This window comes from Struthio camelus, chromosome 15 (genome assembly GCF_040807025.1).
Source record: "Struthio camelus isolate bStrCam1 chromosome 15, bStrCam1.hap1, whole genome shotgun sequence".
Classification (NCBI taxonomy): domain Eukaryota; kingdom Metazoa; phylum Chordata; class Aves; order Struthioniformes; family Struthionidae; genus Struthio; species Struthio camelus.
In genome coordinates, this window is record NC_090956.1 from 9993780 (window position 1) to 10017658 (window position 23879).

Consider the following 23879-nt stretch of genomic DNA (forward strand, 5'->3'; position numbering starts at 1 on the left):
AGGCAGCACAGCCAAGTATTTCTTACCACCTCATGCAGAAGGAGGGCCCGTTACTTTACGGGCCTTTCCGCTCACATCAGCACCTGTGGTGGGCAGGAGGTACCACACAGCTCTGGGCCTCTCACACCCCTGTGCCATCATGTGGAGCAAGAAAGAGTTGAGCCCTTACCACTTTAAAAAAAAAAGAGATGTGAAAGAATTCCCTTACCTGTCTACTCAAAACAGACATTGTGGGGCTGAATGACAAGGTTAAACTGAACTAAGTGAACTTTTGGCAGAAAAATAGAAAAAGCAAGAGGACACTGTGCTTTGGCAAGCCTCGTCCCCAGCGGTTACTCTGGCCAGACAGCACAGAGCACCTCTGCCATGATTGCCAGCAGATTGGACCTTGGCACATTGAGCTTTAATCTGTGAATATGTATATCACTTCTCCACCGCAGTCCTCCACACATTTTACAGCTCTTCAGAGAGAGGTTTAATCGCCTAAGGATTTGTGAGCTTCCGCTAGCAGATTTGATGCATTTAATTCCTTTTTCAAACTGGCAAGCTGACTTGAGTGAGCGTCTGGGGAAACAGGTGCTGTTATAGCTGCATCCTTTCGGAAAGGAAACTCCGGGGAAGCCAGGCACACCTGTGTCTGAACGCCAAACAGCAAGGCCAGGGGAGCCAACCCACACAACAGCCTGCTGGCGCCGGCCTGCCTGCCTGATCCCATCGCACAGCGGCCACGGGCGCGTTCCCTCCTTGCCACCCGCCTCTATTCACGACCGTGCCATGCAGTCAGGCATGATCAGTCTCTCACCAAGAGATAAACATTTTGTGGGCCCTTTCATAGGGAAAGCAATAGCACATCTACAGGCAGCACCTCCTGGCCAGCACTGAAGCACTCACAGCAGTGGGGGCAGCCAGCCCTGCTAGGCTAGTTCAACATGCAACAGTAATATCTGTTTAATGTAAAAAAAAAAAAAACAAAAAAAAAACTTTTGTTCCCCATCACATCCCTGTCTGATTGAAGCATTATCCTACTATCTGACTGTTTATCATGGCAAAAAAAAAAAAAAGCACACAAGCCTCTCCCTAATGGAAGGGCAGAAGGAGCTGTACTCTGCAGTGCAGGTTTGCAAGCAGGCAGATTTTTAATTAAGTGAAAGGGCAGAATCCACAAAATAATTAAACATCTGCCAGGTGCTCACCCACTTGCCTGCTATTCATTGCAGATGGCCAGCTTTTAACCATGACTAGCTCTGAAGATGGGAACGGCTCGTCTCTTCAGCTGGCACTTAAAAGACATCACCCAAACACAGCAACGTGCTTGTTTTGTCTCTCCTGCTTCACAAGATATCCTTACCAGCATCTCATACTTTTTAAAAGTTAACTGCAAAACGGACAAATACGCAGGAACAAGATAGCAGTGTCTAGCTGCAGCACCAGCCCTGCCTGCCTTTGCTGCCAGGTAGCTGTGGATGCAGGCTTGGGCTCACGCTAGCAGATCTGCAGCATCATCTAGTTGTGCCCAAGGACCAAAGCTGTTCCCAACCTCATTAAAAAAAAAAAAAAAAAAAATCTCATTTCAGGCTAACAAGACCATCCATGTGCTAAACACCAGTACCTTAAAGTCAGAGACCGGGGCCTATCTTAGCTTGTTCACACCAGCAGAGGAAGCATGCAGAGAGGCACCCTGATGTCGTGCAGCCAGAAGCAGGACATGCCGCTGCATGGGGGACAAGCCATACCCTGCTGAGCTGGGAACCAGCAGAGTGATGCAGGGGCTCAGGCTGCAGCCACTTCATACGCGGTTGGTGTCCCAGCCAAATGCAGGCAGCACAAGCTTCAGCGGCCCTGCTGCACTGGGCAGCAGAGCTAGCTGGATTTGAGTTACATCAGGGACTTACAGGGTCTGCATGAGGCTTCCGAGGGTAATAAGCACTCGGAACGTACCCACCTCAGGGCAACAAATCAGTAGATTTGTTCTCCCGTATTTGTCCGAGTCTGTCTGCCCTGTCTGGCCCCAAAAGAGCAGGAGGTATCACAGACCCCTCTGCTGAAGGTCTGTTTGCTGTTAAGCATGGACTGTACTAGAGCACTCCCTGTACTGAGTTAGGGCTCACAGTATTTGCCTTTAGCACCCTATCGTGTCTTCCACTGCACTGGTTGTACCTCCCTCCATCTAGCTGTCTCATAACATGTTATTCTATTTAAACACAGGCTGTTAGTTCTTCATGCTGCTCCGTGCTGTCTTTGCAGAGCCTGCTCCCTGGGGAGTTAGGCGTATCATATGAATCACCTTTGTTTTACATCACTTCTCATTTTCGCATTCAGCATCACTCATTGCCCTATCATCTGCAAAGGCAGGGACTTACACAGGCCCAAATGCTCTTATTGCGCCACGTTTACACCAACACAGCAGCATTCACCACCGTTTGCATCGGACTTGAGATTTTAAGCTCAGGCAAAACAATCCCAGCAGGAGTTCAGAGCCAGGATCAGGGAGAACCATACGGGAGTGCAACTCTGCAGCATCGATAGATGAGGGTGACTGCGGAGGTGTGGGGCCAGCCTGACTTGCCAGTCTTTGTGACTATGGCACAGCAAACTGCACAGGTACAGAAGAAATTTACTGCTTGAATTATTGCCACAGCTTTCCCACAGAAACGGGCATCACCGGTGGACAACTGGCTCTACTCAGAAGCAAGTGTATAGGAACCTCAGGTTCCTATAACTACCATATTCCTGATAACAGGAATTTTTGAGTTGAGAGTTCAGCACCAAATAATTATTTCAATGTCATACCTTTTAATCACTCCAGGACTACCCCGCACTTGAGTTACCTCAATCTCACATGTTCTGCAGTTGACCTAAAAGCAACATGACTTGCTGCCTAAGCACACTGATACCCTTCGGATAAGTTGTGGTGTAGCTGTGGTTAGTATTTTCCCCTCCCTCCTTTCAAAAGACGCGAGAAAGGCCTGAACTCTGTCCCTCTGCAGGATGGCCAGCAAGGACAGAGAAGACAAGGTCTTCCCCATTTCTGTGCTCTGTGTCTGAACATTTACTATCCATAGAGGCGACCGATTCATTCATTCTTCCCCTTCACCAAGCAATGAGATAAGAGCGCTGGGTCAGTGTCAAGTGCTCCTGAATAACAAACGCAGTTGGCATTGGGATTGCAGAGGCTGGTAAAGAAGAATTCGTTCACTCGGCAAATGTATTATCAATCAGCACAGGTCAAGCACTGGAAAATACATTTTCAAAGGGGAATGTTTTTACTGTTCAAGCCTTATTATTTCTTCACACACAGAGATAGCCAGAGGATCCCATCAAGAGTCTTCAAAAGCATAAAAGAGGCTCTTAAGCAGTGTTCTTTGCTATTTGCTTTAGAAAGGAAAGTGATAATTAAAGTTTCTCCCTCAGAGATGCTCTGAGCCTCAGGTGAGGCAGTAGTCATCCTGTTGGAGACAGGGGACTGCCAAGCGCCACCAGGCACCCTCCCCAGCAGCAACAAGTCTCTCCCGCAGCAGAAAGAGCAACAACTTCAGCTCCTGCCAGACGCAGCAGGTCCACACTGCTCTGCTGACCCTGGGGCAGGGTTGAGGCAGATGCAGAGCAGACAGGACTCTCCACACTAGCTCAGGAGGTCAAACTGGATCTCAGCTTCCTGCTGGACTTGCACCCGGAGCAGAGACTCAGCAGATAGTCACAGACCCAGTGTCTGTGCCCAGTCTACCAGGCCTGGAGGCTCGCTCTTCCTTGTTGGCTTATCCCAGAGGTGGGAATAAAACAAGTGTTGAGCAATACGAGGGATCCCCTTGCCAGGCTATGCTATCCCAACTCCTTACACACAGCAAAAGCCTTTGAAGATCTGCTGGGCAACCAAAGCATTCTGGAAACAATGTGTTTTACACATTGCCCTAAGCCTGGAAAATATCCCAGGGAGAACACACTGCTTGGCCCCAAGTATCCCTTGAAAGAACATGGTCACTAGGGATTTCCCCTGTCAGCATGAAACATAGCTGCCAGTTGGAGGAGACTTTGTTTGGAAGTTGCACCCCAAAAACCCTTGCTGAAGAGAGAAAATAGAGCCTATATATTGCAGAGAAGGACTTCTGTGGCTTAGGTCATTGGCTTTAATTCAGTAAAGTCAGCTATTTTCAGTAAAGTATTAGATAGGCACCTAAATATTTTGCTGATTTAGGTCACTATTAAGAATGTGATTCACATACCTAAACATGAATACACTGTTTGAGAGTCTGTCTGAAGTAATATATTTAGGGGGTGCTAGGGTACAGGTCCCATAACAAACATTTCTCTTCCCCCTCATCCCCCATGTGGCTGTTCCCAAAGCCAACTATTTTAGTGTAAAAACTCCTAAAGCTTAAGATAGAGGCAATCAAGTTTAAAAATTCAAAAGAAGTTTCAATTTGTCTGTCTTAATTGTGGATGTAAATTTGCCTTTAAAGCAGTCTCAGGAAGTCCCAGACATCCGCCTAATGTATTGAGATATTTATTGTCTCAAGCTGGGCACCCAAAAAGTTGAGACAGAAGGAAGCCTTGAGCACAGCTGCTAAGCAGAGATCTGATAAAATAGAAGAAATGTATCAAGTTCCCCAAAACCTGAAGAGAATTTGGGCAGAGTTTCTTATTTTATAAGAGTGAATTTATCTTAATTCAAATCATTTGGCATTACTTCAGCATTCATATTATATGCCCTGCTTAAGTTAGTTTGGCCAGGCTAGTAAATCTGATAATTCAGTACTGCATATAACCAAATAGATTTCCCATATGATACACCAACCTGATCGAGCAGTTTCAAAAGATTTGAGTTGTTAGCATTTCAAAAAGCATAGGAAGTTTGAATAATTGATTACATGTTTCTTTCAAGCTCATCTTTGTTGATTCATTAAATGTAAAGATAAAGTAGATGTTTTACAGAAACTTGTGTCTTATCTGTATTAATTTCTATTAATCAGTTTTCAAAGATTCCACCTTGGACAAACAGCTCAGCTGAAAGCAACTGGTGCTGAAGTAAAAGCTTTATGAACAGCTGGGGGTTGTTGCTTTCACAATTCAGGTTCAGAATCCATAGAAATGACAATTTTTCCCTTCCACATCCCACCCTAGGACAGAGTTCTTATTTATTTCTCCCCAATTTCCTGTCTCTAGCCTATCTACCTCTCCTAACTGTAGTTTTATCACATCCACTCTCAGTTCTGCTAGAAGATATGACACCATTACTTACATCAGAATCTCTAAAAATAGAAACATTAGCTCAATCAAACAAATGTAACGACTACAAACCAATCTGACACAGACATTTTTCGCACTGCCCACTAAGGCGATTTGCAAGCTGACATTTGCTAGCCCTGTTAAATACCAGATGGTAACACCTCCTTCGCTATGATTTCAATTGTTCCCAGGGAGGTGGCTTGCTCATTTGCCCATGTCTCAAGAGGACACTCTCCATGGGTTATTTCTGCTTTGCTCTTGTTCTGTCTAGGAGCGGACTATTCAGAGCTTTAAATTCTTGTGAACAAACTTTACTGAGTTCATTTGGGAAAGGTCACACATTCATTACTAGATCCCTTTCTGAGAGCTCAGTGCAAAAAGATAACCTCCCAGGGCTGCAAAATTACGTGCACCACATTCGGAAGGTCAGTAGCCTCACCTGTATTTGAGCACACGTCTAAACTGCATGCGGCTGCAAAGGGAAACTCAAACCAGCTAAGTATTAGGGGCTAGAAGCAATTCAACTACAGCAGTACCAAGGGAGAAGGAAGATAACAGCTTACCCTCCGGGGGTAGGAGGAAAAAAAAAAAAATTCAACCCTCAGAGCAGTGTCTTGCAGTATCTGGCCTACTCCTAGATCTTGGCACTGTTCTAATGAGGGAAGGTTTGAGGAACACGGACCAAAAGAGCTCATCTACAGCAAGTGCTTCTTCCCATTTGGTTTAATTAAATTCCTTCTAATCTTGGCAGAGAAAAGAAACTGCATATTTATTCTCCAGGCAGACTTTTACTAGACTATGAACTCCAGTTGTCCTCTATCTAGACCTCTCCTGTTAAGTTAGTACTCTCAAACTAAAATGAGGCCAAGTCACAACACTAAGCAGGAAGCTTGCAGGGAAAATACAGAAAGCAAAAGCCACATTTCAGCTCAGCTCCCTCTTCCCCTACTTTGAATCGAGCGATGGCACCACAGAGCAGCCCTATGCTCGAAGGTACCACCTTTTAAGAGAGTTGTGAAACAAAAGTATGATCTTCTCCTTTACTGAGTAAGAATGCTAACTTTCATAACCCATACAAGTTTGACCACAACTACAAAACATTCTTACCTGGATTCTTTTTTGCAGTTTAAACCAGATGCATAAAGTATTTTTTGTCCCACTCTAAATTGTTTTTAAGCACTCTTACCTCAAATATGACCAAGTTTTAGTATTAGACTATTTCTTTCAGTAATGACCCTTCTCCAGGTGAACATGCCCATAGTATCACTTCCATATATGTCTGTATATCTCCCTTTAAAATACTCCTTAGATATGTTGAGGTTCTGATTTTACTCAAAGGAAACTACCTTGGGAGGTACACATAGGTAGTACACACACACACAGACTGACCATAAACTAGGTCAGCACCAGGAAACAACCCAATGCAACTCAGCTCTTTAAAGGAATCACCACTCTTCAATGCAAGGCACTGTGTCCCATGTAGCTAACTGAAGTTACTTGGTGCACAAAGGAAAGTTTAAAACCAGATATACTAATTTCAGGAAATACATTTGAGCATCCTTCCAAAAAATCTGTTTTACCTGAATAAAAACTAATTTAATAGCAAATTCAGAAACCTTTCTTATGATAGGAGCCCTCTTCAGTCTTAAGGATATCCTGATTAACCTAAGCAGACAATTGCTGAAATAAACACACATAGTCAGTCCAGTAATAGCACTCAAATACAACCATAATAAGCAGCTTGCTTTCAATAAGGATATTTGAAGACTCCTATCAGCCAGGGGTGCTACTTGGCATTTCCTTGCTGCCAGTGTGTTAGAAGTGATATTCCTCAACTGCACGGAGAGAGAATTTGTCACCCAGTAACAAACATTCCATGATGAAGACCCAGATCTCCAAGCAGGGTCACCTGAAGGTTTCTTTACCTTTGCTTGCTGGCACTAGCACTACATAACTTGGAATTTCACCAAAAACATTATTAGATTCTGAGATGAACTTAAGCTCACCAGTCTAGCCTATTAACCACAACAGAGACAGGTTAAGATACCATTACAGATGACTAGTCACCAAACAGGGTTACCTGGAAGTCTAGGGTGGGATTCATATCACCTAATTTTAAATGGCAAATGATTATCATAGCCTAAGCAAGCATCTGTCATCATTCAGACACTGCTCTTCAGATATGATGAATCTAGAGCTGTTTTTCTCTATTAGCTATAGAAGGAGCCTAGACAACTGTCTTAAACTTAGCAGATGTCTAAACTTAGGGTTAGATGAATCCTGTCACCCAGTGACTAAATTCTGCACATTTACACTGCAGTCATTCTCAAACAACCCTATTGAAAAGTGCAAGCAAGATTATAGACTTGCTCATAGGGGCAAAAAAAGGGAAAAGTAAGTTACTTGGATATTTCCTAGAAGACAGAATACTTCTGCTAGAAAGGATGTCCAAGTATCCCAGGTCAGGGGATTTGGACAGAGCTTGAAGAGATGCTGGCTAGAACTGAAGACTCCTTAAAAACCAAGTTTATTAGCAAAGGCTACAGAAATGTAAGTGAGAACACTGTGACCCAGCAATCTTACTTCACCATGCTGCGAAGAAGAATTACTTTAAGTGAGCATTTGGCCCATCTGAGAAAGTTCCTGCTGTTTCCAATTCAATACTGCACTACCTAACAATCCTTCATTGTTAAGCATCATTAAGCATATTTAAGCATCATTAGAAGCAAGGCTGCTAGCACTTCCTACTACCAACCTTACCAAATATCCTCTCCGTTATAAATCATCAGTAAATTTTCAGGGTCAGCGGTTGAAGTTTGTCAAAACTACAGGTGAGCATCTGCCCCAAGCAGAATGTTCATATGCAGACATACAGTAAAGATATACATACTGTGGGTATGTATTATAATTATAACAGTGATCTAAAGATCAGATGATAATGCTGGAATGACCTCCTACATTTAATACTATTCCTTGTTTTTTTTTATTTTTTTATTTTTTTTTAAGATAAGCTTTGAATTGATTTGTTAACTAGAAAGAAAATTCTGAACGGAAGTTGTATTTTATCTTGATTCCATTTTCAAACCATCTGGAAGTAAGTCACACAGATAAACTAGTGTCAAAAATACATGGCTATTACTAATTATGGTATGCTGTGCTGTTTCCCACCACCTGCTAGTGGTGACACAACATTACACAAGAATAAAGCTTGATGAATAATATTTATAGCATTTTCTTCAGCTTGCAAGTGATCTGTGAGCAGATATTGCCCCTCCCATCTAACTTGTTATTTAAAATTAGTCACAATGATTTTGGTGACTAATTCCTGATCTGAAACTTGTTTATGAGCACTACATTGCAAGTGTGCAAGATTTGAAATTCAGATCTGACTAGATGAGAGCAACACAGAGTCACCACCTCAGGATGAATATTTGCACTTGCAAACTCAAAACTTTCTACCAAATTTTGATGGTTACTCACAGTTTGCTGCATCTTGCTTCTTCACAGGCCACTCAAAGAAGGAATGCAGAAAGGGTGCAAACATAAGTTTGTGGGTAGGAGGACAAAGTAGGAAAGGTGAAGAATTGCCCGAGTTCACTGCTATTTTTGAAGATGTTCCTCCAAAGCCAGAAACATGAATTCAGCTATTCCTAGCAATGCTTCCAAACGTGTTTGCATCTTGGAAGAGTGTGATGTGAACCTTCAGAAGCACCTGTGGACAAAAGCAGAGACCTTCTTAAAACAGCTATTCTCAATGCTGTTCCTTTCATAGCCCTCTTCTTGCAGTTATATTAACTCTACGCATAAGAATGCGCTCATTAAAAGAAAGCTCTACTCTCATAAGGAGTCACATGCATATGCGTACTGTTCACTGCATTAGGGCCTAAGCTTCTTAACTCGTCTCCAGGCTTTTAACCTCCATAACATGCACAGATTTCATTTTGAAGGTGAGCATAGTTGGGAGCACAGCATATATAAGGCATGTGCCACATGGCAGGAAGCCCGCCAAGGTCAAAGAGGAATATTTCTACAATACCCAAGGCTGTTTTGGCCCAAGCCCACAGTTTGGTCCGCAGTGCGTTAACCCCTCTCTCAAAGGGGACAGTGCCCTTCCCTCCACCGTGAGCCCCTTCCAGGGCAGCACAGGATGTCTCCCCTTTGCCATCCTCCTCTCAGTTCCATCCAGCCCCATGCAACAAGAACTTTGTTTCTCACCTCCTAAATTTCTAGATTTGATCTTATTCCTCTTGGGTGATCTTTAGTAATGGCATTTGCTCCCTCTCAGTGAGGTTCCAATGGAAACATCTCAAGACAGAGGCCTTTGTCCTGTTGGCAATGCTACAACTTCTGCAATCAATCTTTCTGAGCAGCCCCTTGCTAGAACAACTCCCTAACTTTGCGGTAGCCTGCTCTGTATCAGGAAGCAGCCAGAGCAGGGAAGGGGAAGCCAAGGGAAGGCAAAACAGGAGTCAAGGGTGACCACAGGCAGGCAGTGCTCTCACCATACAGGGTGCAGTCCCACAGACTCCAAACATACTAAGTAGAGCCAGGGGCTGGTAACAAGGTCCATCAAGAGTCCCAGTCAAGGAAAGCAATGAACCAGGTCCAGGGTCCATCCAGTGAGCCTGGTCAGGAGCAAAAGGAGACAGGGCCAGAGACAAGGCTACAACACAGACCCAAAGTCCATCCAGGAGATAGGGCAAAAGACAGGACTGAAGACAAGCAAGAGCATCTGTACAAGAGGGCCTATCCAAGAAACACGTTCCCTGTAACACAAGTCCAAGATTAATCCAGGAGGCAGGATGAGGGACAAGGCTGAGCTCAGATGGAGCTGCTGGGCCTGTTGGCAGAGGGTGTGGGGAGGCCCCAGGTGAAGCTGGTCAAGGCAATTAAGGCCTGTTGGTGCTCTCAGGGCCCTAAAACTCTGCCTCTGGCAGTAAAGCAATACTAGCTATACCCTCCAACACCTTTTCCCAGATCACTGCCTATAACCACACCTGTGCATCTCAAAATACCACGCTGCTGCGTTGGAATCCCAACCACCATCTCCCTTCTCCTCCCTCCCACACCACACCACTTTAAATTGTGATGTCTGTATAAGTTTAGGAAGTTCAGAAGACGCAAGTTATGGCATATGGACCTGCACGTGACAACCAAGACCCAGTTAAATCCTATCTGCCCAGTATATGCTGGATTTGTGAATAGATCCTGCAGCAGAGACAGACAAATTGAGATCAGCATTTGCACTGCAATGCAGCTGGCATTTTACTTTGTGACCCTGTGGACTGCGGCCATCAGATAAACTTCACTTTGTCATGTACTAACATCAGTTAGTCTGACTGTGTGTTGTCAGAGCTTTGGAGCAGAGTATTGGAAGTCTAAGCTGCCATTCCTTCCAAATGGTTTTCCCTTGACAGGACAGACCATAGGCTTTTGCTCTTGTGCTTCACATCCATCCTCAGACTGCATTGTAGAACTTGGTCATGACAATGCAAATGCTACAGACCTGCTTGCAAATTACAGTCACCCAACAGCTTTGGGTGCATCTTCACATACTCCCTTTTACTTCTCAAGTACGTTCTGAAGAAAGCTTCACAAACAGAAGACAAGCACCCACAGGAGAAGGGCTTTCAACCTATTCATGTGGAGCAGAGAGCAGGCAGAAGAAGTAAGTGTTTTGCCTGGAATCAAGAGGCTGAGTATTGAGAGAAAGCACAGCTATGGCAAACCATGCAGGACCACACCTGCTGATGCTGAGTCTCCACAGGCAGTGACAGTTTCTTGCAATCGAAGATTTCTAGAAACTAGCCTGAAGCTCAAGCTGGATTAAAAAAAAAAAATTACTGGACAACATTCCCTGGCCTATATTCTGCAGGAGATCTGTAGTGCTCTAAAGAGATGATAAATGAAACCTCTCAGAAAGAGCCTGCACCTTTAATACAACAACAGGGTGGCTGAACAGCAGAAGAAATAGCTTGTGAAGCAACTACAGCGATCTGCCCCATCAGACCTCCCAGGGTGAAGTGCTGAGGCTTCCAGGCTCGCGGTGGCACTCCCCAGCCACAGTGCTGGCTCGTGAGCTCTGTCAGGGCACCTTGCACCCGCAGCCTGCTGGAGCACATCTCAGCGCTGCGGAAGGAGATGCTGGTGTGGCAGGCCAAGGTGAACATGGTCCATCCCATCTGCTACCCGCTCTGAAACCCAGTAGAGACAGCTGAGCTCAGCTTTGAAAATAAAACTCCCCTTAAAATAGCGTGGCTAAAAGTTCTCCAGGCTCATCTCATTAAACCCAAAGTGTAGGGGGGAAAAATATGCCCCAGATCAATGGAAACTAGCTCAAGAGAAGACATATTGATTTGATGTCCAGGCAAGAGAATGAGGTAACATGGGCTGAGACTTACTGCTATTCCTCTAATGGCCCAGCAGAAATGCAGAGAGCACTTGGCTATTTCCTGTGTGATGTTACCAGAAAAGGCAAAACTTCTGCCTTCCTTTGTATGACCTCTTTATCCCCAAATCATAATTCACCGTGTCCTCCTTACCAAGGAAAATTTTCTTTAATGGAGAATAAAACAAACTAGATTTTTAAAACCGTTCTGGAAATAAAATGCTACATCTGGCACAGCTAGACGCTCTGACAGTATGAGTTTTACTGGCAGCAGCAAGTGCCTGAAATTGAAAGGAGAATAAATAGGAAGGAATAAAACCCCAAAGGTGGAAGGTCTTTGGCACCAGGACTGCAGGCTGTAAATTTGATTCCTCTTGCCTTGCTCATCCCCGAGAGGAAGGAAGCGAAGACCTGGGACTCGACAGAAGCTGAGGGAGGGGAAACAGGACGCAGAAACCTTCGCCTCTCGATAAAGGCTGGAATCAGGGCAGCCGCAGAGATTTTATTCCATGCTGCAGTGGGGACAGGAGTAGGGGGAGCATTTCTGGTCCCAGCTCAGTTTCACGGTTACACGTGTCTGCCGCTAGCACGGCTGCTGTGAAGGGGATACTGAGACCTGCTGCTCTGCATCTTCCCAGGCAGCCCCAGTCACCCGCTGCCTGTCCCCAGGGGAAGGAAGAGTCAGACATCAGCACCCTTAACTTTGTTTTAAATAAACACCACTTTAGTTTAAAGCATTAGGGAGGGGCTGATTTTTTAATTCCCTTTCCTGCTTGTCCCCCTTCCCCCCCTTTTTTTTGCTCCATTTTGCTCTCTTCTTATGCTGGTAAGAAACTTGCTTTATTGTCTCATTTGCTACCTTTCATTTCTTTGGGAAAACTAAACATTGCGCTGGAATATCTCCCCCGTTCTCAGGGTCTATTTCATACCATAAAAGAAGCAACACGGCAAAGCACACCGGGTACCATACATCTTGGGCAAAGACATCCTCTGGAGGCACATCCGCATGAAAGGCTCCAGTCTGCACTATAAATTGCAAACTACTGTAAAAGGGCCTGAGCGAGGGAAGGAAAGGGAGGGAGAAGAGACTTATCTGAGTCTTTGTTAGACCTCTGCAGCAGTTGCCTAATGATTATTGACTTGGGGAGTTATTGTCAATACACCCAGCTCTGCAGCCGGACTCGTGCAGTGACGCTACCCCTGCTCGTGCTGGGCTCTGCGGGAGCGCTGGAGGGAAGCCTGCGGGCGCTCCGGCCCCCGTGGGTGCTCCGGCCCTGCACCGCACACACCTCTCGCCTGCACCCCGCCGGTGGGAACGGCGCGTTGCTCAAGTGAACTAAAGGCAGAGTGGAGTAGCATTAACTTCATGAGCAAAGAAAAATTAAGAAGCGAACTGGCTTACCAAAAATCCTTCCCCATCCAGAGCCAGTAGGTCCACAGTACCAAACCATCTACAGGCCAGGGTGAAGCACAGAGCGTGCCAGTGCTGAGAGCAGCCTGAGCGCCCCGTCTGCTCTTAGTGGAGCAAGGGTCCATGGCAAAGAAGAAGAATCAGACTCAAACTTTGTTTGCAAGACACCATCTTCAGCTCATTCGATTCCTCCTCTCATGCTGGCCACGTGATCAGCGCGCAAGCCCTCTGCAGCTCATCCTCTGCCCACAGCCCTGCCAGTTAGTCTTTTCCTGCAGAGCCAGTGAAAGCGAGGGAAAGACAGCCCCGCTCCAGAGCTCCAGCAAGACTGGGACAAAAACCACTTCTCAAAGTAGTTTGGCTCCAGTTGCTGTGGCAACAGAAGCCCACCTCTTCAGAAAGGAGCTTGGGGAATTGAATAAATTGAGAGGCAGGAGAGCAGGGAAAGTACAAAGCTGCAGAGAACAGCACTTGAGTTTGGAGAAGTCAGACAGGGAAGGCAGGTCTTTGGCAAAAGAGGTCTCAGCTTATCTCTGCATGAGCCAGTTCCTGCTACTGACCTAAAAACCATGTGTGTGGGGGACAGGAGAGAACAGGGGAGGCAGGAGCCACCGATCATGCAACAGGAAGCCTTAATGAGGACAGAAGCATTGCAGATGCCACCAGCTTCGGGGCGCTCAGGCTGTCAGCTTCGAGGACAACCATATGCTAACCCGCAGGACTGCAGCCACTGCAGACAGATCCCTGCAGATCAACCCACCAACCACCTAGCACTGTCCCTCTGCTTCTGCTTTCCTACTGCCTTCTCTCTCCAAGCTGACAAGGGCCTGCTTCTAACAAGCAGAGCCACACTACCACAGTAGACTGTAAGTTTATATGACGTTTTCCACATGCTCTTGGGTTGTGCATGAAACACGTGCAGTATACTACAAATAAAGTTACGCACCTGTATTTTACTTACACATCATATACCTTAAACAAACTTTTTAGAACAATTGTTCTATAGCAGAGTCTCCTCAGCTGTGATCATCTGCACATAAAGACTATGGAAATGGGGTCTCTCCCTCAAAAACACATCGTCAGAGACAACCTTCCAATTAAAACTAACTGTCTTTTTCAAAGTTGCTAGGTCCCCAGAAACACTTCTTAATATAAACCTGGACTTTTCCAGGGCTGTACACATAAAGGGCTTTCAAAAAGCCAAAATAAAAAAAAAACATCAGAACAATTTGTTCTTGGGCAGAATAGCCCTCATGCCATAGGAACATCCAGATTTCATTAGCACAGGTCCCCATTCAGTTAAGAGCAGCGCTGACCACCGATCCATAAACCACATCTCCATGCTCTAAAGACAGTAACAAAACTTGTAGAGCCTGTAAGCTGCAAACATTAAATTGCATATATTGTTTATTTAAAAGCATCATAAGGTGCTTATTTGTGTGATTAACAACCTGTTCAGTGCCATAATCAAATGAAAAGCCCGGATCTCTGCTGACCCCAAAACACTTAAAACAATCAGTAACAGCTAAATAAGAACTATCCTCCATTTTACTTTCCATTTTATCTTTCCACATAGCTTTATCTCCCCTACAATACCCCAAAAAGATGACATAAGTCTTTTCAGGACCTTAAAAGCATTTTCACAGACCTATTTTTGAGGAGTACTAAAGTCACCTTGTTAATTGAGTCTTCTCAGCTTCCTCAGATGACCACTACCAAGAATGACTTCACTTCTGGGAGGGATTTGATGGTTTATTTGAATATCCACACAGCACAGAAAAGATGAGTGGAGCAAACAGGAGCACATCTCACAACTGAGTCCTGATGCTTTACTACACACAGTATAGTATATATATATACACATCAGCAAGGACTTATTTTGGGATTTAACTACCACAAATCAGTAAATACCTATGTTGATAAGAAAGGCTAAATAAGCAGTGCATGTACAAGGTGATATTGCAAACATAGTTTTTTAACCTCTTTACCGTCTTCCCTAATGGCTAGGGCAACGCTACATGTCGCTCAGGTGCAACAGAGTCAAGCACTGTACCTGAGCTAATTTCAAACTACTCTGAGCTGAAATTATTACAGCGCAGCCGGAGCAGCATGGAGCCCGGCTGGCAAAGCCCACCTGGGAAGCGGGGAAGATACTTGACAGTTACCTTATGCTGATCTCTGTGCTGCGGCAGTCATGCTACTAACAATAAATTAGTTGGCCCAGATAAAGCCTGTTCAGGAAGGACAGCACAAGCTGCACTTACACCTCAGATGACAGCCTCAGCAGGCCCTGCGATGACACCTTTTCTTATTTGCCCTCAGACACACCATATTGATTCATTTTGTCAACTCTCCGTTCATCAAGGCAGTAGGACAGGACACTGTATTAGCTCTGTTTGCTCACTCTTCTCTTACTACTCCCTTGGGAAAATCTTGAACCTCCTAACTCTTGCTACCAAGATAATTAGAGTTATTGTTTACTGCAAAAAGCACTTTGATTGACACCCTTGTATGAGTGCAGAGCTACTGTCCTGTGGCAGAACTGGAGAAAAGCATATTAGTGCCATTAGTTTTGAGGCAGGTAGAGAAGATCAGGCATGTTATTTTCCCCCTTTGGCTTCCCACTTTGCAGTTTTTATTTAATAGATGATAATGCGCTTTCTCAGGCTTAGCTTTTTTTAAGTGGGCCAGACAGTCATTTGGATTGCTGTTTCTTGATGTGATGTTACATCGGAAGAGGGATGAACAGAACTGAGCAAAGCCTGCATCTTTATAAGGGGTTCCACCACCATTTTGGGGGAGTGCCACCAGAGCTTTTCTGACTCCAGCCTCAGGAATTTTGCTAGGTCATTGCTTTCCAGTAATGTATGTAACAGAACAAGAACCGACAAGTATGACTTAAAAATACCTTTTTACAGATCCTCTCTGCTCTTTCCTCTGGGTTATATCTGAGCTTCTGTGTTCCTTATCAGTATGAATCTATTCACTAGCTAATGTTTTGCTATAGCACAGGACTCCCTGAGAGTAAAATAAGAACTCCGTAGTAACAAGGACAGTAACATTTGCCTTCATCAAATACACAAGAAAACAAACTTGCTTTTTCAGCTAAGAAAATAACATTCTGCAAGACTAAGTTTGGAACCAAAGCCACAGAATCTCCCACAGCTTAAAGAGATGTGAGATACCATCAGGTGGCTGTGCTCATCCAGGACAGGTGTGATTTTACTTTAATCTCAATTCTTTCTCCTCCATGCAGAAGACTAATACCTTTCCCAAAATGCAGACATGAGCATGGAAATTTTCACCTGAAATGGCTCTGCTCTTCAGAAAGGACCAGAACGCTACCTGATAAAGAAGCAAGTGTGCGGTAACCCCATTGAGTTCCATTTTTCAATAGGCGTCATGGCATGAAATGCCTGCTCTGCTCTGTATTCCCAGTGTGCACAACGGGGAAAACAATGCACAGCATCCAACCTCTCCAGAGAAATTATTCCGATAATGAAATTATTCTGATATATGGCCTCACTATAAAACTCTAGCCTGGATGCAATCAGCCAAAAGACCTGTCTCAAGCAGCTGCTTTTCTACCACCTTTTCTCCCACCCGCTTGGTCTAAGGCTGATGGAGGTGCATCTCCTAGGTATTTTTTCACCCTAACATATGGAGAAAAAAATGGATCTCATTTTAGGAAGCATCCTCATCAACAAGAAAAAGACAGATCTATGTTCATGGATATTTACTGTTTAGAAAAGAAAATAATTGGCTAGTCTGTGCTGTGCAGATTAAAGATTCTTCAAAGGTTTAAAACCAAAGCTGGCACCAACCCAAAGACACTGTAGCTAGTTAAAAGGTAGGAAGTAGGAAGACTTCAAATAAGAGGGAGGCACTGGCCGGTGCCTAATTAACGATACAATGGGGTTCACACTGCAGCAGGGTAACATTGGGAGCGGATGGGGAAAACAAAATATTACTGGTAAATAAGTATGAGTTGTTTTATATTTCAGCTGCTTAGGCTGAGCAATAGAAAAGTAAACCCAGAAAATATAAAGGAAACACCAGAGTTCTCATGAATGCTCAAGCAGTTTGTGGGCTCCCCGTTTTCTCTTCCTGCTCTGCAAGGTGACCCAGAGCTCTCTGGTGCGGCACCCTGAGCTCTGAGCTCTCTGCAGCTCCTGCGAGGTCTCAGAAGCACTTCTAGGATGTGGAGCTGAACTTCTGGCCGTCAGATGTTCGTGCGGCTTACATCCCAATCTCAGCACCAGAAGCGTTCAAGGCCGCTCTACATTTGCACTGAACTCCTCCATAGTACAAAAATAAAGCAGTGAGCTATGTTATAACAAGCAGTAGCCAAAACTCATTCGGCACTGTTTATTAAGAAAGGAGACTACGAATACAGAAACCTGCTTAATTGCATCTCTATTCTGCTGGTGACCTGCAATGCCTGGCCCGTGTTGAAGACAGCAGGGTGGCCTGATTCCTTAAAAGATATTGGCTCTCAGTGCAAGATGAGCATCTGCAATTAGCAGCACACATCGGTTTCATCTGTCTCCAGTGCCCAGGGGAGCCAACTGTCAGAATAGCTCCAGCTGTTTTAATAAACCTCTAACCCGCTGTCTAAAGGTTAGCCCCCTTCTAAACTGCACTTAAGCACTTCAGGTGGCCTGGCTTTGTGGGCCACTTTCACAAAGGATTTGGCTTCCCTTGCCCCTTTGTGATTTGATGCCATAAAGTGAATAAAGAAAGAGAGCTCTGAGAGCTTCCCGTCCTGGCCGCCCTCGGACGGGAACCTCTCAGAGGCTTCAGGCTACAGAGGCAGTCTCTCCCCAGGACCATGGCAGCAGTGGCCATGACAGCTCCTCTCAGAGCCCCAGCGCCACCACCAAAAACCCTTCAGGAGCCTAGCAATGTGTGTATTAAATGTCCTGTAAGCTGCAATCGGGGATGCAGATAGCTGAGACTGAGAGCAGGATTTACAGTACCACAGTCCACAGGAACAAATGGGTGTCTCATCCTGGAAGAGGAAGAGGAAGAGGAGTGAGTGGAGCATGAGGAAATCAGCAACCTTCGGTGCAAACTGCAGAACAGCTGGGTGCATGGTCCAGCAGGGTCCATGCACCTTGCAGCTAGACCAAGACATCAGGACCAGAACACCAGTGTTCCTTAGATATATAGATCAAAATAGTATTACAAGAAAGCTCACCCAATTTTTATTAGTTATCTACCTAAGGGGCAGCTCACAGGCTGCAGAGGGAGGTGGATGCCTGAAGGAGACCCATACTTTATTGTGAAAGCTGCTGAGCACCTCCACATATCTTCAGCAGCATTGAAAGCAGCTGCATAGACCACCTTGCCTTTGCTTTCCACCTGGGCGCACCAACCCCCAAACTCCCACGTCCCATTTGGTCCTCTGGCTCTTTGGTGCCACGTGTCTGTTTGTCCATGCAGAACGGGCTTCTCTTTCATCTCTTCTTTTGTTAACTGACCAGAGAAGCAAATGTCGGGAAAGTCGCACTGTTGCTGAGCCTAGCTAAGCTAAACCTGGCCTGGAGAGCTCAGAGAAAGGGGCTCTCACTCTGTTCCTAGACCTAAGCCACCTGCTGTCTGCAAAGTGTTTGCTGCAGGAACTGGGGTTCGTGGCAGCACAGGCAGGGAGTAGTCCATCATGCCCCAGAAGCCACCAGTTGAGCAACACGAAGGTGGGATCGGGAAGCAGGCACTCCTGAGTCATTATTCTCCTGTTGTTGTGGTCTCACACAATCCCCTTCATAACCTGATCACGCTCCATCATAACACTTGTTACGTTTTTACTTCTAGCTATTCCTGAAAAGCAGTCCCAGTGCCTCACAGATCTGGTGATTTAGCAACAGCCTTGCCGTTCCCCACTTACAGGTATTTGCAGTCAGTTTATACCGTTTGTTTGCTTGCCAGCATAGCCTTTTATGTATCACACACCTCTTGTCCACCTGGCACAAGGCAGTGTGTGCAGACACCCAAGCGAGCTCCAAGCATCCCTGCTCGCTCGTCCGAAGCTGCAGAGCTGCGTAAGCCCAGATCCCCGCGCAGCAGTGCTTAACCCGGTGTAGGCACGCTTCTTCTCAGCCTTGTGTTTACCCCACTTCACCTCCCACAACTGTAAAGAGAGAAATTCTCTGCTCGGGCCTTGTTTTCTGAGATTCAGGAGACAAACCCTTACAGTCTCCTCTGGTATGCTCAATCTCTACTTCCCTCATAGCCTAGAAGCCCTTTTCTGCTCCATTTGAGTGGCCTTTTCAGGGACAGGGTGCCCCAAACCGGGCGTAGTGCCCAGAGTCACGACGCCCTCCTTCAGCGGCAATACCTCACCTCAGACCCCGTGGACCACGGGCCCCTCTCACCACCCTGCCACTAACACAGTCAGCTCTTTGCCTTTCTCCCCTGTTTCGAACCACTAATCTCCCAGCTGGCAGCAGAATTGCTTTTTATTTTATCTCAGTGCAGAACCTCACACTGATAAAATCTTACCTCATTTTTATCACTCCAGACCCCAAGGCCATCCAGTCCTTCTGGTGAGATATCCCAATCCCCCTCTGCAATGGCAATGCCTCCCTCTCTTGTTCTATCAGCAAACTTCATTAGCATAACATATTGTGCCGGCTTCATTAATGAATGATTTAATATCATCAAGATCAGCCCTTAATGATTTCTGCAAGGAACTGCCCTCCAGCACACAATCTCTTCAACAGGATCCTTTGCCTTCTTCCCTCTAGGCATTTCTTTCCCTACCTCATTGTTCTTCTAGTCTTTGCCTTCTTTAGGTAAAGGTATAGTTCATTACCAGCCCTGAATAAAACACCTTCTTGAGTTAAGCTTGAAGAAAACACTCTTGCTAGGTATTCTAAGGGAAGGCCCTGCTAGCTGTGATAGCCATTATTCCTTCTCTGGAAGCGTTTCATGGCAGTGCGGGGTAACTCCTGTAGCACCACGTTCTGCCTCGCATTTGTGGACACAGAACAAGTTAACACCGCTACACAGAGGTCTAAGCTGAGGAGCCACTTTGTACTTGCTAATTATCTGAACAAGCATCACAACAGGAAAAGAATATAGACACCTGAGGCAGGCACTCTCTGTACTAGGGCCAAACCCAGCAGTAGCAAGAACTGCTCTCATCTGAAATATTTCTTGTAGCTATAAGCTAGCCTGGGGCAACAGCAAAGCTTCTATGAACTTCTGGGTAGAAGGCCAAGGTAGAATTTTAAAAAGCACAATCAAATGACTTGCACTGCAGCATCCTATAAAAAAATCTCCATTAAAAAAATCAGAAGGCAATACTGCAATATTAGATGGATTGTACAACACACAACAATACTTAGCAAATCGGTGTGCATTGTAACTAGGGAAAGTTTAACCAAGCTAGATTTAAAAGGCTTTTTCTGCCAACCGTGAGAAAAAATTGAATTAGGGGCAGCCTCTTGATGGACTACTGTCCTCCCAAAAACGGGCAACCTGTCTCACGTTCCAAGCACCGAGCCTCGTTTTAGGTCACACTGGCTTCATAAGCTATTAGTGCAGCATTTACATTTATCAAGCTCTTTTCACCCATTTCTCATCCTTCTGATCTGAAAACAGACCCTATTCAAAAGGGAAGGAGGTAAAATGGGACAGCATCTTAATGCAGAGAATGGGGAACATTTACATAAAATGAGACTGGAGAGGCTTTCAATGGCTCAGATTTTTTCTGGGTACATTAAGGTGCCTGCCAAACTACCTATTTCAGTGCAGCAAAGAACCTAAGTGGAGGAAGACTGAATATTTCCGAGTCAGTGGCCTTGACAAGACCATTATTCCTTCTTTTCTTAACCGTGACACATTGGGACATATGTGCTGGGCAACATCCTGCTGAGGTTAATGCAGCTGCCAGATACCAACTCCAGCGCCCCATGTGGAAGCTGATCAGTTTGTGCTCTCGGTGGAAGCCTCCTTGCCACTCTGGGACAAGTGCTTGGAGCTTGCTCGGTTTTGGTAAACTACCACCTGCTGTCAAACCTGCTGCCCTCAAGCAAGTTCCCAGGGATCTCAGTATCAGCTCATTTAACTAAAGCCTTTTTAGTGCAGAATGCTGCAGTGCATCTCTCTAGCAACACAAACCCACTGCATCTACCACTGTGTCCCCTGGCTTCCTAAGGATTCAGTTCAAGAGCTGTATCTTTCATGTGCTCCGTGGCCTAGTAAAGCTCACCTCCAGCCCTGGGACAGAGGCTGAGATAGGGAGATATGCTCCTTCAGTCTATGGCACTGGCAGAAAGCTTTTCACCAAGGGGGAACCAAGGAGCCAGGTGATCTCCTGAGCTTTGCCTTTGCTAATAAATAACAACACATGCATTGAGAGCCGATAGCAATTTACCACTGCAAGGCACTCATGCGCTGCCCATGCTTCTACCAAGAAGCGATTGAAAGAAAACCAGGCAATGACTGATGTTAGCCATGTTTCCTACTGAGCGCTTGGAAAGCTTGGAAACTAAAGCAACACATGCAGCACAGGTACCTGTACGGGTGAGGACAGGCTACTGGTCTGTCCTCCACTAAGGTCACCCCCTGCCCTCACTTCTCAGACAACACAGTGACATGAGTAATCCTAAGTGACAGCCTTGTTCCTCTGGGTCTCATTTGAACACTTGGTTACTCTGAAGCTAAGGTTTATACCTAGAAATACATTTGCAGGGAAAAGAGGAACTGCACAGCAGACAGGAAAGCTCAGACAAGGAGGCAACCATCAGGCAAGCAGAAATTCATTTAGAAAATGAAAGCTATAGGAAGAAGCGTTATGATAACAGATTATGAGGCTCACTAGCCAACGTCATTGACACCAGGCAGCATTAAATACTGCTGCCGATAAGCACAAATGAGCAAAGAGTTCAAATTTCAGTGCCTCTTCTGCACTTTCAAGGTGATTAAATACCTTTTGGTACAGGGCTAGGCCAGCCTGTCTAATCAATTCTGTGTTAGGCACAAGCAAAATAGGAAGAAAGGATAAACGTACTGTGACAATTTTTTTTAACTTGCTTCAGATTCTCTCCATCCTCACCTGGATCTCTAGCTCTATTTCTAACAGCTTTTAGCATTTTCCCCACCATCACGCATCACTTTTTATCACTCCTACCATTTGGTTTCTCCAGTCCCCCTTCTCTAATCAGTGGAAATTTATCTGTCCCTTCCTTGAAATGAAATCTCTCAATGAACTATTTGGGAAGAGATGCCAAGAGCATATCTTTCTGCTGACAGTGAAGTCTGAGAAATTGCTTAATCATGGTCCTGATACCCTATATGGCAGACTAGTCAATGCATTAACTGACGCTTTATGGCATTAAAAAGATAGCGTAAGTTTTTTTTTAACGCTCCTGAAGCCAAATCTCATCACTCGACATCTTTAACTACAAACCACCAAAAACTTACGCTTACTCATCTATTGTCATTCTCAGTCAGACATTTCTGAATTAAAAGTCAAAATGCTTAACACATTTTAACGTAAATAATCACACACAGACATCAACAGCAGCAACTGCTCTAAATCACTGACATGTTTCATACTTTGTGGGGAATGAGTTCTTTTGCACTGTATTTTCAGTTGGTGCACTTCCTTCCCAGGAAGAGGAATCAGGACAGGCGTCAGACAAGGCTGGGGTCAACGCTGCAGCAGACAGGAGCAGACAGCAGACAAACAGGGAGGGAAGAGCTCAGTGAGATTTACCTCTGATTCCAGCTTCTCTTTCTATTGAAAAAAACCTTACATAAGCATATAATACTAGTATATTATTAATATATACTTATAATATTGTAATGTGTAATAGGATAATGTATTTATATAATAAATATAATAATAACTTAAGCTTAGAGTAATGTATTACGAGTAGCTATAGGGTTTTTTATATTGCATTCTCTCAGTCAACCCAAGGTCTGCCCTGGGCAGCTCTGGGGCTGGTCCAGTGAAAGCACAGCCCAGACAGCAGCCAACAGCTTCTACAGAAGATAGACAGAGCCTTACTTCAGGTCTCCTTAGGTTTCCTAGCTTTAAGACAAGTCAGCCCTGCTGCAGGGAGTACCTGTGGGCAGCTAGACACAAACATAACTTTCTGGATCCATCAGGGAAATACCTATACATGCCATCACCTCACTCACTGTCACGGAGACTCAGGCCTTGATGAGGCCCCATCACTGGAGTACTTCCTACCACACGGAAGCCAAGAGCCACTGGCAGACTCAGCATGGTTTCGAAACCCCAAATATCCACCACGAGAGAACTGTTCTCAGCTGAGACAGTCTAACAGGGCCTGTGACACTGGACGCCAGCACTGATATCAGACACCGCATTCTGCCTGGTGGAGCGCACCGTGTAAATCTGACTGCAATACTTGCTGGAGCACAGCAGTTTGCTCAGAAATTTGATTCTGACCCAAAGCACTGTCGCAGCTCAGGAGTGTCCAGAAACCAGATCAGACACAAAAAATAACGATGGGCCTAAAAACCTGCAGAATGCAATTTAGCTGTCAGACTTCCCTGAATCAGAGGTTTAACATCTTTAACAGGGGCTGCAGGGCTGGAATTTTGGGGCTGGTGCAGGCGTGCTGGGAAGAAAGGAAATGAGTTCACGATGCCACCGCCAGCGGAGATAAGCGCATCCGATGGGCCCTGCCGTGGGGGGCTGCATGTGACAAATGGAGTCATCTGCTCGGATGACTGCCGCAGCAGAACCACATGAATAACGACAGTTGCTCCAGGACTGTAAACAGCATCAGTCCTTTATGAATTAGCCAAGATCCCAATCACTAAATGTCTGCACAGAGCACAAGAGTGTGCAAGAAAGAGTCCTGCAGATTTGGGGCT